Raw genomic sequence first — 14,586 nt, 5'->3', positions numbered from 1 at the left:
CACCCTGACTGGGTCCAGGCCACTTACGCACCTAGGTCTGGGGATCTTTCCTGCCTGACCCTGCTCCGCTGCTGGTTCCGCCCCTCTTACTGTCCCGGTTGAATGGTTAGTTGTTGTCAGACTTCCGTATAATTCAATTTTCTGTTCTTTGGCTGTGTCTTTGTTCTCCAAACCTTTGTTGTATTCAAACTTGGTTGTGGGAGAAGGCACCGTGTTTCCACCTAGGCCTCCATCTTGGTGGGAGTCTTTTAATGGTACCGTCTTAAAGGGTGGAGGGTAGGGTAGCTCTAGAGTAGCTCGGAGCTTGGTTGGCACTAGCTAGATCAGACCAAGAGGTTCCATACTTGTAGTAAGACATGCTGGCTGGATGTCTATTTACACAAGTCCTTGAGGTAAACCCAGCTATTGAGCAAAAGAAGCATCTGGGCCAGAGCGGCAAGCCTGTGAGTGGTCTGAAATGGAAAACCTAGAAGCAGACAGTATACATTCTTTCCCTCATTTTTTAACATATTAACAAATAATATTGAGTATGCTCAATATGTCAGGCAATTGTACTGGGTTTAACAGTGAATGAATCAAACACAAGCCCTGCCCTTATGAAACTTACAGTTCAAGAGAGGAGAAAAGCATTAATTGAACAATTCCAGCAATGTATCCATAAGCATGAAATGAGGTAGGAGCTCTGAAAGAAATATGTCATAGTTAAATGAAATCTATGCTAAAAATCCCTGGCCTAGCCAATGGAGCAGGATGTAAAATATATGGAGCCTAATCAATCAGACCTGCAGGATCTTGAAGAGATAACTAAGCACACAGTTGAAGACAAGGAGGTTTTGGTAGAATTCGCATTTCAGCTAAAGGGAACTGCATGTGCAAAGATCCTGTGGCGGCTCTCATGCAATTACAAAATGAACATGTGTCTGGAGTACAGAAAGTGAGGGGAAGCACAGCCAGCCTGGAGACGGAAGCCAGTGTCGGGACATGGGAAGAACGAGGTCTTTCCCAGAACACAGGAAGGGACTCTACATCTAACAGCTGCTACTGCTGCTGAGGCATAGGAAGATGTTTTTCTGGGAGGTACAGGCAATTCCAGTTCACAGACAATTATTTCCATAAAGAAATAAACAAATTTTAACTAATACCATTGCTCCTTATCTACATTTGAAGTTACAATGGTCACTACCGCCATGTAGTAGAGAAATAGGGTAGTTACTCTCCACTTCAAATCAGACGTGTCGTGGCTCTGCCACTTCCTTGATGTATAACCTTAATTAGTTCACCTAATTTGTGCTTCAGTTTTCTTAAATTTCAAATGGAGAAATATTACCTACCTCATAGAATTTACACATCTATGTAAAATGCTTGTAAGAGTGCTGAACCCTTAAGCATTAGCATGAAATAAACATTAGTCTTTGTTGCACCGGGCTCAGGTACACATCCACACGCCAGCTGCTATCACAGTGAGCTGCAAACAGCTCAGAGCTGTGCCTCTCCAGAAAAACTGCCTTCGGGGGACAGGAGTCATCATACCCACAAATGCTGCATCCTGCAGCCAATTTGGACTGAGAGGGTAAAAAGCCTGAACGCCACACCCAAAGTGTGACAACTCTGTGGTGCCAATCACACATCAGCTCCCTGCAGGATCAGGGTGAGGCCACATTATTACCTGGCTTCTCCCAGCTACCCTATTCTGCTTCCCTCACAGGCTTTCAGGTTTTTTCTGAGAGTACTCTCAATAAATCACACTGCGCAGGTTCAGCTTCTTGGGAGCTGAAGACAGTTATTATAATAATTATTATACTGACCTACTCTCTCTGTGAGATTTCATATTCTTTAATTGCTATACCAGAACTCAGCTCAGTTGACTTCCAAAAATAGGTCTTTGCCATCTAATTGTTCTATACTTAGTGCTCAATTAGCACATTTTATAAATTTATATAGGTGGTATATTTAATAGCTTACAGGAGGCCCACAGGGCTATGAACTCCATAAAAGCAAATATGTTTTGTTCAGTTTTTCTCTCATAGGAACAACACAGGGTCTCCCACACAATAAGGGCTCAGCAATTCAACTGGACCCACTTAAAGTATGGGGCTGTACAGTGTGCAGATTACGATGTTACTGTCAGAAGCAAATCTCCCACAGAAAGGAATGATCTGAGAATACTTTCACTTTGAACAGTAACTGAGCCCAACCCAAATGGCACTTTTCCTATTCCAGGCTGCTGGATCATCTGCTCATTGACACATGGAGTTTACTACTGCTGCCTTTCCGTTGTTTCTCCCTCATTCCTATGCATCATTACAACAGCCTTTAAAATGCTTGATGCCATTGCATATTGGGTTATGAATCAGGCAAGAAACTGACCATTAAAAACCCTTTTGGCATGAAGAAAATGACTCTCAGCATGAAAAACTCTCCACAGACGGTCATTGTGTCCTTGAAATGTAGCCTGAAACACTGTTACCCACAACACACTCACATTCAACTCACTAGTACACTTGACACTGCTGCCTGACAGAGGCAAAAATATTCAGAGGGTAATTTTGAAATAGATAACTGACACCTTATTATTTCCCAGTGTGGGCCCAACAAAGATTAATGTGGAATTTTAAATAAGATATTTGCAACTGAAGCAGTCTGCTGATGGAGTCTTATGTCTGATAAAATGATTGGAAGAGAACCCTGAACTCAGAAGATTCAGCAGTCCACTCCTAGATGACTGGGAATGGACTGCATATGTATGCCCTCATTAACATACAGCATCTCCCCGGTTGCAAACACAAGATGTGAATCTATAATACTCCCCTACTATATCCACATGCGCGTGCAAATAGGACATCTGAGGTAATTAAAGAGGGACTTCTGATTCGTTAACAGTCATAATCAACACATTTATATTCATGCTTCTTTTTATTCATCTCAAGCACTAGTAGCCAAGAGGCACTAGGCAGAACTTTTAACGCACTAAGTCTTCTTTTTCTGTGTAAAACAGGGAAGAAACCATTTATTCACCAAGTCTAAATATCCTGCAGATAAACCAACAATAAATGAAGAGAAAAAATATATACAAAGTTGATCATTTTTCTTTTTTAACATTAAGACTCAGGCAAAAATGAGGATCACCATCAAAATCAAAGAGATGAGGATGTCAAGAATGTATGTTGAAAGATTTGACCAAATAATTCAAATTGGAACATCTGCTCCATAAAATAAGAATTAAAAAATACAAACATGATATTTTCTTCTCTCTGAGCAATAGGAAAAAACCTAGGCACATATGATGGTGTCCTCTTCTTTCTCTTTCTTATTTTTTTATTTAACTCCTTGTCCCCCCATTCACAATACAGACCAGGCAAAGGGCCTGGGCTGAGGCATGTATGGGGTAGGTTTACTCTGACTCCTCTTTCTGGTGTCATTTTCAACAATAAAGGAATAGTGGCTCATCTACAGACAAAGACATTCTTAAATTTGCTATTTACACATACACATATATTGACAGAATCTAGAATATATAGAAATTTGTCTCTGATACAGGCATTTACAAATTTTAGTGAATAATTTTAAGCACAGTGTGAATAATAATCCATTTTTCCCTAATAAAAATGTCTTAATGACAAAGGAAAAAGCACTTTTTTCTCCTAATTAAGGGCCACATGCTGTGTTTGCAGTGATCACAGGGTCTCATTAGAGCCCAGTGAAGTCTGGGTATCAGTCATCTTAAATGGGGACTACACACACAGTCCACGTGTTCCATCTACTCGCATCTTTTACAAGGCGTTGCAATTCAATTTTTCCACTGCAACCTGAGTTGCAGAAATCAGTGTTAGCACTTGAAATGTGAAATCATTTTTTTCCTCAGAGGTATGGGTGATGAGGACAGGGTAAGACGTGTTAGGCAGTGGGGAGCTCAAGACAGTAAGACATGTCTACTTTTTGAAAAGTGATTTAAAACCTTTTCTATAAAAATTCACCATGAGAAACTCAGTGTAATTTTCAGGCATTTACAAATAACATATGCAGGATTTCTAACATCCTTCCTGCATGGGTAGTCTTCCTATTCCAGAAAGGAGAAGATTAAAAAAAAAAGAAGTGTTTGAAAATCAGGAATTGATGACTTACTCTGTGCTGGGCAGTGACTGTTTTACATTGTGGACTTTATATCATGGTTAGACCAGCAAGCAGGGAATGGAAGCCACTGCCTGCAAAAGGAAGCCAACAAGCATCAGATAATTAATTCTGCTGGTGAACTGGAGTGCCCGTGCTTCCCACCGCCAGTACTGGCGCTTTTGTGCAATCGCCCCATTCCCCTTGAGTGCAGGTGGGACCTCTGAATTGTTTCTAATCTATAGAATATGCAAATGTATTAGCATGATTCTCCTGAGGTTAGGTCATATTTTATAAGGCTCCATCTTAGCAGACTGGAGGGAGAGACCCTCCTTGCTGGCTTGATGGGGTAAGGAACTATATGGGAGAAGTCCACGGGATGAGAAACTACAGGAGTCTCTAGGACCTGAACCAATCCTAGTTGATGGTGACAAAATACCACCCTCCTTTATGTACATTTACTGGGAACCACCCAATGTGATTTTTAATAATTTAAAATAAACAGCTTAGGACTTAACAAAATGTCTTTCTGTATAGTCAAATTATTCTTGGCCCTTTTTAAAAACTAAAGTCAGAAATCATTGAATTTTTAGAGCTGAAGAATTCCAGATGTTGCAGACACAACTTCACAGGACCAGACAAGGGATATCAATGAGCTGCAGGAAAGCATAGCAGTGCAGGGGCTGCAGAAAAGGCGACTGTGTCGGGAGCCTCAGAGTTAGGAACCCGAGAAGGAGCAGCAGGGCCGTGGCACCCCGGGGAGCACACCCCACACCGTGTGCTCGGCCCCTCGCCTACAAATAATCACTGGCTCCAGTGTTACTAGACCTTGTCATTTTTATTTTTTAGAAAAACCCAAATCATGAATTATTATTAAGGAAAAAGAACACCTGATTACTAAACATTAAAAAGCTAGTAATTACAAGTTTTTAAGGACTGCCTTGAAAATGAGGTGCTGGTCAAATAAGACATTCACTGCAATTTGACCCAAGCCCTCATTTTAGAGCCGAGGAAATAAGGATCCAAAATGAGTAAATTACTTGTAAAAAGCCCTACAGTCAGGAAATTGAAGATTTGGTAATTACAACCCCAGCTCATGCATCTGGAAACTACAGTATAAAATTAGAAATTAAGGATTCACATGCAATTTTTTAGTATAAATTATTAATTTTGTTAATTGGCTATAGCAAGATAGAGATGGTTTTACAGTGGAAATGACATGCCTATGAGGTTAAAGGACTCATTTTTAAAATTCAGACATTGGAAAGACAAAAGCAAAATAAATGCAAAATTCATTCAGTCTAAGCATGACAAATCACTACTTATTAGTCATGTGCAACCCTCCATTGTATTAAATATTCATGACTTCAGAACGCGGCTGTCAGCTTTCTCCTCTGTCTGAATCACATTGCCTTCCACAAACTGGGTGATGTCAAACAATAGCTGAGTTTCTTGGGATACTGCCAATTAAGAGAGTGACGGTAAAGGTATTCCTCCCTAGGATTCACAAGGAGTAATAGGGCAAAAGAAACCCAGCATCCCATCTCTAAGTGCAGAATCACTCAAACCTTTCACTGCGCTCCAGCTTTGATTTATGAGTTGGTGGCATATGGCTCAGCCTTCAGAAGGTCTGATCATTTCAGTGATAATTGCCTAGGTGTGAAAGTGTGAATGATCGATAATAACATCATTGAGTACTGGGTGGTCAATAGGCACACACATTCATATGAATTACAACTCAGGCATACAGGTTGGCACTTACACTCAGAGTGCCTAAAAATGTACTGTAGAAGAATAAAAAATAGTGAGTTAGTAGCCAATTTTCCTTTTCAGGAAAATTCAGTGGATTATTAGATATGTATTACATATCTGTGTTTATTTGGTATAATATTAAGAAGTTTAAAAATTTAGATCCAGCATTATTATAAAAATTGAGGGAGTGGTAATACAGTGAGTCTAAAATAGTGACTAAAAAAGCATATAGAGGCTTTGGGGTACATTACAGATTTTTTTCACTCATCACATTTACTCTACTAAACCCTTTTGGTAGGGATGAGTTAATAAGTAGCTCCAGGAAAAATGTGGAGGCTCTGGGAAAGAACCAAACATACCTTAATTTCATTGTTTGAACACCTCCCACTCATTAACAAAAGATTGGGGGTTACTGACCTGGCCTTTGAAGGACATTTCAGTCTAATTTCTGCTCCTAGTAGGACAGTCCTCCCTCCCAGCAGCCTCTCCCAAAATATTGAAAAATTAATTACTTTTCTTTTGATATTAGAAATGTTTATTAAAGTAATATCTGCACAAATTTTAAAACAAAAACTAGTAGAGAAAACCTTATTTTGAAAGGCAATGAATAATTGTCATACTTTTTCTGTCCCCTATTTCTGCTGGTAAAGGGGAAACTGTTTTAATTATGGTAATTTTTTGTTTCTATTATGTTATTATCTCCCAATCTTAGAAGAAAATATTATACAATTACTTCCATATATACTAACTTTCACATGTCATTTATTGACTTTTGCTCTAATAAATGAGGATAAAACTGTCTCCCTAGCAGGACTCCCCCAGTTCACCATTGGGTAGAGGATGTCAGTCCTCATCCTATTTCTCCTTGTGGGATAATCTTTCAAAAGTAGGAGGAAAAAGGTCCAACTAGTAACATTCTTTCCCTCACAGAATGTCTCTTGCCTCATTGCCAAGGACTCTGCTACTCTAGGCATCAGCAAATTGGGATTCTACAGAAGCATTAGAGGGTTGAAACCAACAAATTTGATTGAAGGTGTTGGCTGGCAAGTCAATTGCAACTATTCTCTTCTCCATCCTTCTGTTTCTCCTAATTTGAACCCCAGGCAAACCATTCTAGGAAATGTTTTAAAGATTCCTTTAGCAAACATTAACAATGTGTTTTAGTAGACTTTCATGGTCTACTAAAGATTATAAAGATTATATTTTTTAAAAACAAAACAATTTCATTGATGATGACAAAATGGCTAAATAATGAGACAGAAGCAAGTTGGTCCTATAAGTTAAATAGACGTGTAGCCTAAACCACTGACAGAGACAAGAGTGAAGCTGAAACTCAACGTGAAAGGAGTCAAAAAGACCATGAAAGTCTACTAAAACACATCGTTAATGTTTGCTAAAGGAATCTTTAAAACATTTCCTAGAATGGTTTGCCTGGGGTTCAAATTAGGAGAAACAGAAGGATGGAGAAGAGAATAGTTTCAATTGACTTGCCAGCCAACACCTTCAATCAAATTTGTTGGTTTCAACCCTCTAATGCTTCTGTAGATTCCCAATTTGCTGATGCCTAGAGTAGCAGAGTCCTTGGCAATGAGGCAAGAGACATTCTGTGAGGGAAAGAATGTTACTAGTTGGACCTTTTTCCTCCTACTTTTGAAAGATTATCCCACAAGGAGAAATAGGATGAGGACTGACATCCTCTACCCAATGGCGAACTGGGGGAGTCCTGCTAGGGAGACAGTAATCTTCCAAAACTCAATGACAAAGAAGCAGAAAACCTGAACAGGCCAATAACAGCAAATGAAATTGAAGCAGTAATCAAAAAACTCCCATCACACAAAAGCCCTGGACCAGATGGTTTCACAGGAGAATTCTACAAAGCTTTTAAGGAAGAGCTAACCCCTATTCTTCACAGACTGTTCCAAAAAATCCAAAAAGAGGGAAAACTCCCCAACTCTTTTTATGAAGCCAGCATCACCCTCATTCCAAAGCCAGATAGAGACACAACAAAGAAAGAAAATTACAGGCCAATATCACTGATGAACATAGACACTAAAATCCTCAATAAAATATTAGCAAATCGCATCCAACAATACATCAAAAAGATCATACACCACGACCAAGTGGGATTCATCCCAGGGATGCAAGGATGGTTCAATATACGCAAATCAATAAATGTAATACACCATATAAACAAAAGCAAAGACAAAAACCACATGGTCATATCAATAGATGCGGAAAAAGCTTTTGATAAGGTACAACACCCATTTATGATAAAGGTACTCAGCAAGGTGGGAATAGAGGGAACATTCCTCAATATAATAAAGGCCATATATGAAAGACCTACAGCCAACATCATACTCAATGGGCAAAAACTAAAAGCTTTTCCACTAAGATCAGGTACAAGACAAGGTTGCCCACTTTCACCACTTCTATTCAATATAGTATTAGAAGTTCTAGCTGCAGCGATCAGACAAGAAAAGGAAATAAAAGGCATCCAAATCGGAAAGGAGGAAACAAAACTGGCATTGTTTGCAGATGACATGATAGTGTACATGGAAAACCCTATAGCCTCTACCAAAAAACTGCTGGAACTAATAAATGAATTTGGCATAACAGCGGGATACAAAGTTAATATCCAGAAATCAAAGGCATTTTTGTATACCAACAATGAAGCAGCAGAAGCAGAAATCAGGAAAAAAATCCCATTCGATATAGCAAAAAGAAAAATAAAATATCTGGGAATAAACCTAACCAAGGAGGTAAAAGACCTGTATGCAGAAAACTACACAACACTGAAGAAAGAAATCAAGGAAGACACAAATAAATGGAAACATATACCGTGTTCATGGATTGGAAGAATTAACATCATCAAAATGTCCATACTACCCAAAGCAATTTACAGATTCAATGCAATACCTATTAAAGTACCAATGGCATATTTCACAGACATAGAACAAACACTTCAAAAATTTATATGGAACCATAAAAGACCCCGAATAGCAGCTGCAATTTTGAGAAAGAAGAACAAAGTAGGAGGGATCACAATACCTGATATCAAACTGTATTACAAGGCCACTGTAATCAAAACAGCCTGGTACTGGCACAAAAACAGGCACATAGACCAATGGAATAGAACAGAGAGCCCAGAAATAAACCCAACTCTCTACAGTCAATTAATATTCGACAAAGGGGGCAATAACATAAAATGGAGTAAAGACAGCCTTTTCAACAAATGGTGTTGGGAGAACTGGACAGCTACATGCAAAAAAATGAAACTTGAGCACCAACTTACACCATACACCAAAATAAATTCAAGGTGGATAAAAGACTTAAATATAAGCCGTGAAACCATTAAAGCCCTAGAGGAGAGCATTGGCAAGAAAATCTCAGATATTCCACGCAGCAATATTTTTACTGATACGTCCCCTAGAGCAAGGGATATAAAGGAAAGAATAAACAAATGGGATCTCATCAAAATTAAAAGCTTCTGCATGGCTAAGGAAAACAGTATCAAGATACAAAGAGAAGCAACTGTTTGGGAAAACATATTTGCCAATGATACCTCAGACAAAGGTTTAATCTCCAAAATATACAAAGAACTCACTCGACTCCACTCAAAGAAGACAAGCAACCAGATTAAAAAATGGGCAGAGGACTTGAACAGACATTTCTCCAAGGAGGACATACAGAGGATCCAGAGACACATGAAAAGATGCTCGATATCGCTAGCTATCAGAGAGATGCAAATTAAAACCACAATGAGATACCACTTTACACCAGTCAGAATGGCTATCATAAACAAAGAAACAAACAACAAGTGCTGGAGAGGTTGTGGGGAAAAGGGGACCCTAGTTTACTGTTGGTGGGATTGCAGACTGGTGCAACCACTATGGAAAACAGTATGGAATTTCTAAGAAAACTAAAAATGGATCTGCCTTTTGACCCAGCAATTCCACTGTTAGGAGTATATCCTAAGAATCCTGAAACACCAATCCATAAGAATCTATGCACCCCAATGTTCATAGCAGCACAATTCACGATAGCCAAGAGTTGGAAGCAACCTAGATGCCCATCAGTAAATGACTGGATCAAAAAACTATGGTACATTTACACAATGGAATTCTATGCTGCAGGAAGGAAGAAGGAACTCCTATCCTTTGCAACATCATGGATGGAACTGGAAAGAATTATGCTGAGTGAAATAAGCCAGGCGGTGAAAGACAAATACCATATGATATCACCGTTAACAGGGATCTAAACAAAACAAACAGGCAAGCAAAATATGACCAATAACACTCAATTATGGAACAGGCTGACAGGGTCCAGAGGGGAGAGGGGAGAGAATCATAGGGGAAAAGAGGATAGACTCACATGAACAAGTATAAAGGACACATGGACAATAACTAAGGATGGGGGGTGGAAATGGGAGGGAGGTGGGGAGCATGGGGCCGGGGGCGGGGGGCGGGCAGGGTTGGGAATATAAGACAGAAAGCTGTACTTGAACAAGAATTAAATTAAAAAATTATTTTAAAAAAAAAGAAATTGTTTTGTATTTCTGCTATATTCTCACTTCATTTCTATTCACATTTAGACATGATGTAGTGGAAAGCACTAACTTCCAGAAACAAGCAACCTGACTTTCCAGCTCTTAAGTTGAATGCACGGCCTGGGACACATCCAGAAAAAGAGGTGGTTCAATAAGCCCTAAGCCCCGAGCCTTGCTTGATGTGGTTGTGGTGGTTAGCATCTCAGCTCTCAGGGATGACATTAGTCCATATGCACCTTTTGGCCACACTTTTGTTCAGTTGATCATGAGTCAGTAATGACTACACAGAGCTCAGTGGAATCACTTTTTAAAATAAGGAAGTGATATTTTTACAAAAGCAATCTGTTAGTTTTAAATCATAAAGATGAAGAAAGCCAATGTCTTGAGGAAAAGTCAGTCCGGCCATTTACTCTCTAAATAAATGTCTAATTATATATATAATCTTATTTTCCAGTTTATAGATGTATTTATAATTCAGCTGTGATTGAAATTTTAGTCTTGAGAAAAGATCTTAATTTGACAGAGCAAAATATAAAATACAATCTTAGAAATAAATAATCATTGAACTGAGAACCACAATTCTACTCTCTTCCAAACTCTAGCCCGGTTCCAACTCCTCAGCAAACAGATGAGCACGTACTCTGTGCAGATTTCTGTGAGCTGCTTGGCACAGCAAAATGTGTCCAAAATTATCCCCTCCTCCAAAATTGAAATTCAGTTGTATGATAAGCACAAAACGCTAACACCATTGTAAACACACGTGGTGAGTCCCTATGTCAGCAGCATTGCTTGAGCTGCCACTGTGTTGACTGCACAGAAAAGCACTGGAAAGGACATGGGATGTGAGTGTCCTTGATCTTTTAAAAAATCAAGAGCTAAAATATATGCATACGTGAACAATAATATATACATAGTAGACATGTGTAATATATATGCATATGTGTGTTAATGGGTGTATGTATATAACATGAGCAAAGTGAAAAGATATGAAGATTTATTCTTATCATTAAATTAAAAGAGTTAATATATATGATATGCGTATAACAATGCCTAGCATACAGTAAGGGCCATATAAGGATGGACAACTAGGTCATAGGAGCACTCTGATGTTGAGAAAGGCCAGCGCACCAGTGAGAGTAACAGCTGGTTACTGAAATGCTTCACACCCCCAAGTCCTGACCCCCTTGCCCTTCCCTCTGGCACTTTTGCCCAACAGACCCCACTTGATAGGCACCCTCCGCAGAACACGGGACGGACATACAACCCAGGGAGGCCAATCAAAGTGCCTCCCCTGTGTTGCTCTTTTAGGCTGACCCCTCAAGTAGCCAGTAATGCCTCACCAGATCTCATTCCTGAATTATTCTCAAACTTGCCACTGCCCCATTTCTGCCAACAGTGAAACAGTACTAATTTTTTCATGCAAAAAGTAAAAAGATTGTCTATAGGGAGAGATGTCATTACTGACAGGAAATAAACTCATTGAACAAAGTAGAAAAGCACCAGAAAATGGAGTAACTAGGTATGTGTAAGACTTTAAAATCTTTTAACCTCCAGAAATAACTACAGTCATGCTTTAGCATAAAATCTATGGAATGAATTTTGATATTTAGAAAAATATTTACATTTCCTGTGGAAATTCTCTTGTATTTGAGTAGTATACAGTTTCTGACTTGGGTCTTTTAAAAGCTAGCTGCAGATGGGATTTCACTGTCATTCTATGAAAAACTAGCACTAGCTCAATTTAAATGTCCATATTCTTTGTAATCTCTCCCTAAAAAATCCCTTTATAGAATGTCTCTTGAGAGAGTGAAATATTATTTATTAGAAAATAAAACTGTCTTATAATATGTTTCTTTTAAATCATCAATATAGAGAGTTACTAACCTTGTTTTTTTATTTGAAAAAAACTTTTTGAAAGGAAATGATGCATTTATAACCTTGAGTCTGATAACAGGGCAAAAGAATTAGTCTTCCTTAATTCATAGAAAAGACAGAGAAATATTTTTACGTTGTAGAGAACAAACAACTTTGAAATAATGCCTCCCATGAGACAAATCTCAAAGCCCTTCAATGGCAATTAAGCAAAGTACACCTAAAGAAGCTAGGCTACAAAAACGCTGAATTAAAGCCCATGCTGTACCCCCACCACCTCACTGCAGAGGAAGACTGCTGCTGCTTCTTTTCTAGTGAAGTTCCCTCCATTGGAAAGCTTCTACCCAAAAGTAATGGTCACTTCTCTAGCTGCAGATGTTCATCAGTAGGGATTATCCGATTCAGAGGGGAAGCAGTTCACCAGATTCCAGAGGTAGATGAATACCGCAATGAAAACCCGTCAGTCCTGCAGTCACAATGTCAAGGTAAGTCCTCAAGCACAGGCAGAAAACCCACCTGCAGCGCCTTGGCTCCCCTCTGGCCTCCTTCTCGGCCTTGGCCTGCTTTTGCATTACTATCTCCACTGCCACTTCCATCAACTAGTTAGTTTCTGGGGGGCAGCAGTAACCTTAACACTGTCAGCACCTCTATGCTTGGTCTTCTTTTAATTGCTTAGGGCATTTTGAAAGATTGTATACTGGTATTGTATACTGCTTACTGTTTAGATTTTATTAAGCAATTTTTATTAGCAATTAATTTGGTGAGCCTATTTATTAGTTTTTGCAACCATGTAAATAACCTATGCAGAAGAGAGTTGGGGTAATAAGGACAAAGGAAGACCAATGCACTAAAAGAATAAAAACTAGATGCAGTTGTATAGCCTTGCATTTAGAGACAGCTGACTACACCAGAACAGAACCATCAGTAAATTGGAACATTGTAATGGGACCTTGTTGTTCTATGAACTGCTGTGAAAGAATTATGAAGAGGTTGATTCAGAAGTGGGAATATCAAAAGTGATCTGAATAAATCAGCAGTAATCCATGGCACATTCAGCAACCAAGAAAAAGCTAGAACAGCCAAGTGCTCCTTTTTAGAATTTACAGGTGCTCTCAGTCCTCCCGGGGTAAAACACTGGCCCCAGGCCCCAGAGAAAAACAGTAATTAACCCTGAGGTTTATATGTTTTAATTACTCATCAAAACACAAGCTGGTGAGTTTGTACTCAGTGCCTCTCAGTTTGTGAAAATGTGGGCAGCCAGACTGAAGCTTTATCACCAAATCTGAAATACGGTGCTTTGCTAAATTTCTAAAAGTCACTCACCCTCTGTTTCTCCATCTGCACATCAGGGAAATCACAGCAGACACCAACCTAAAGCATGGGGATACAATGAGTTTTTAATGAGACAACATTGGTATAGTGCTTTGAGCATCTAGTGAAATTCTGCTATATATGCTAACTATTCTTAAGGTAATATTAGCAGTCTATTGAATAAAATGAGGGCTCTTATTAAAAATAGCTAACAAGAAAAATGATCTTTCAGCAAAAGAAAAAAAAGGCAACTAAGAAATACGCCCTTGAAAACATTAATCTGTCCTCTTCCTCATATTGCTGTTTTGGTGTGAACGACAAGAGTGAGGAGTAGGCAGGAACAGATGCAAATCAGAGAGGACTCACTAGACCTTGGATCACATTTACATCTGGTTGTTGGTTTGAATTTGACCTCTCAACCAGGGAACACTTGAGGCTTCTTACTCAGATTTAAAATACAAATATGTTTTCCCATACAGTTGGTTCTCTTTTTATTTTAATACTGTTTTCTTTAGCCATGCAGAAGCTTTTTAATTTGATGAGATCCCATTTGTTCATTCTTTCCTTTATGTCCCTTGCTCTAGGGGACATATCAGTAAAAATGTTGCTACATGTAATATCTGAGATTTTCCTGCCTATGTTCTCCTCTAGGACTTTAATGGTGTCATGGCTTATATTTAAGTCTTTTATACACCCTGAATTTATTTTGGTGTATGATGTAGTTAGTGCTCGAGTTTCATTTTTTTTTGCACGTAGCTGTCCAGTTCTCCCAACACCATTTGTTGAAGAGGCTATCTTTACTCCATTTTATGGTACTGCCCCCTTTGTCGAATATTAATTGCCCATAGAGACTTGGGAAAACATATTTACCAACGATACCTCAGACAAAGGTTTAATCTCCAAAATATACAAAGAACTTACACAACTTCACTCTAAGAAGACAACTAAGCCAATTAAAAATGGGCAAAGGTTGGGTTGCAGGCCAGTTCCCTGCAGGC

General features: G+C 38.9%; 1 pseudogene; it reads right to left on the bottom strand.

Annotated features, from left to right (window-relative positions):
* Positions 1–3,325: 3,325 nt before the first annotated feature.
* On the bottom strand, positions 3,326–3,439 carry LOC118977555 (uncharacterized; annotated as a pseudogene).
* Between the last annotated feature and the right edge of the window lie 11,147 nt (positions 3,440–14,586).

Source organism: Sturnira hondurensis, unplaced genomic scaffold (genome assembly GCF_014824575.4).
Source record: "Sturnira hondurensis isolate 20B ecotype Veracruz unplaced genomic scaffold, ASM1482457v3 Scaffold0021354, whole genome shotgun sequence".
In the NCBI taxonomy this organism is placed as follows: Eukaryota; Metazoa; Chordata; class Mammalia; order Chiroptera; family Phyllostomidae; genus Sturnira; species Sturnira hondurensis.
Note: the sequence above shows the minus strand (reverse complement) of the source record. Positions and strands in the feature narration are given on the sequence as shown.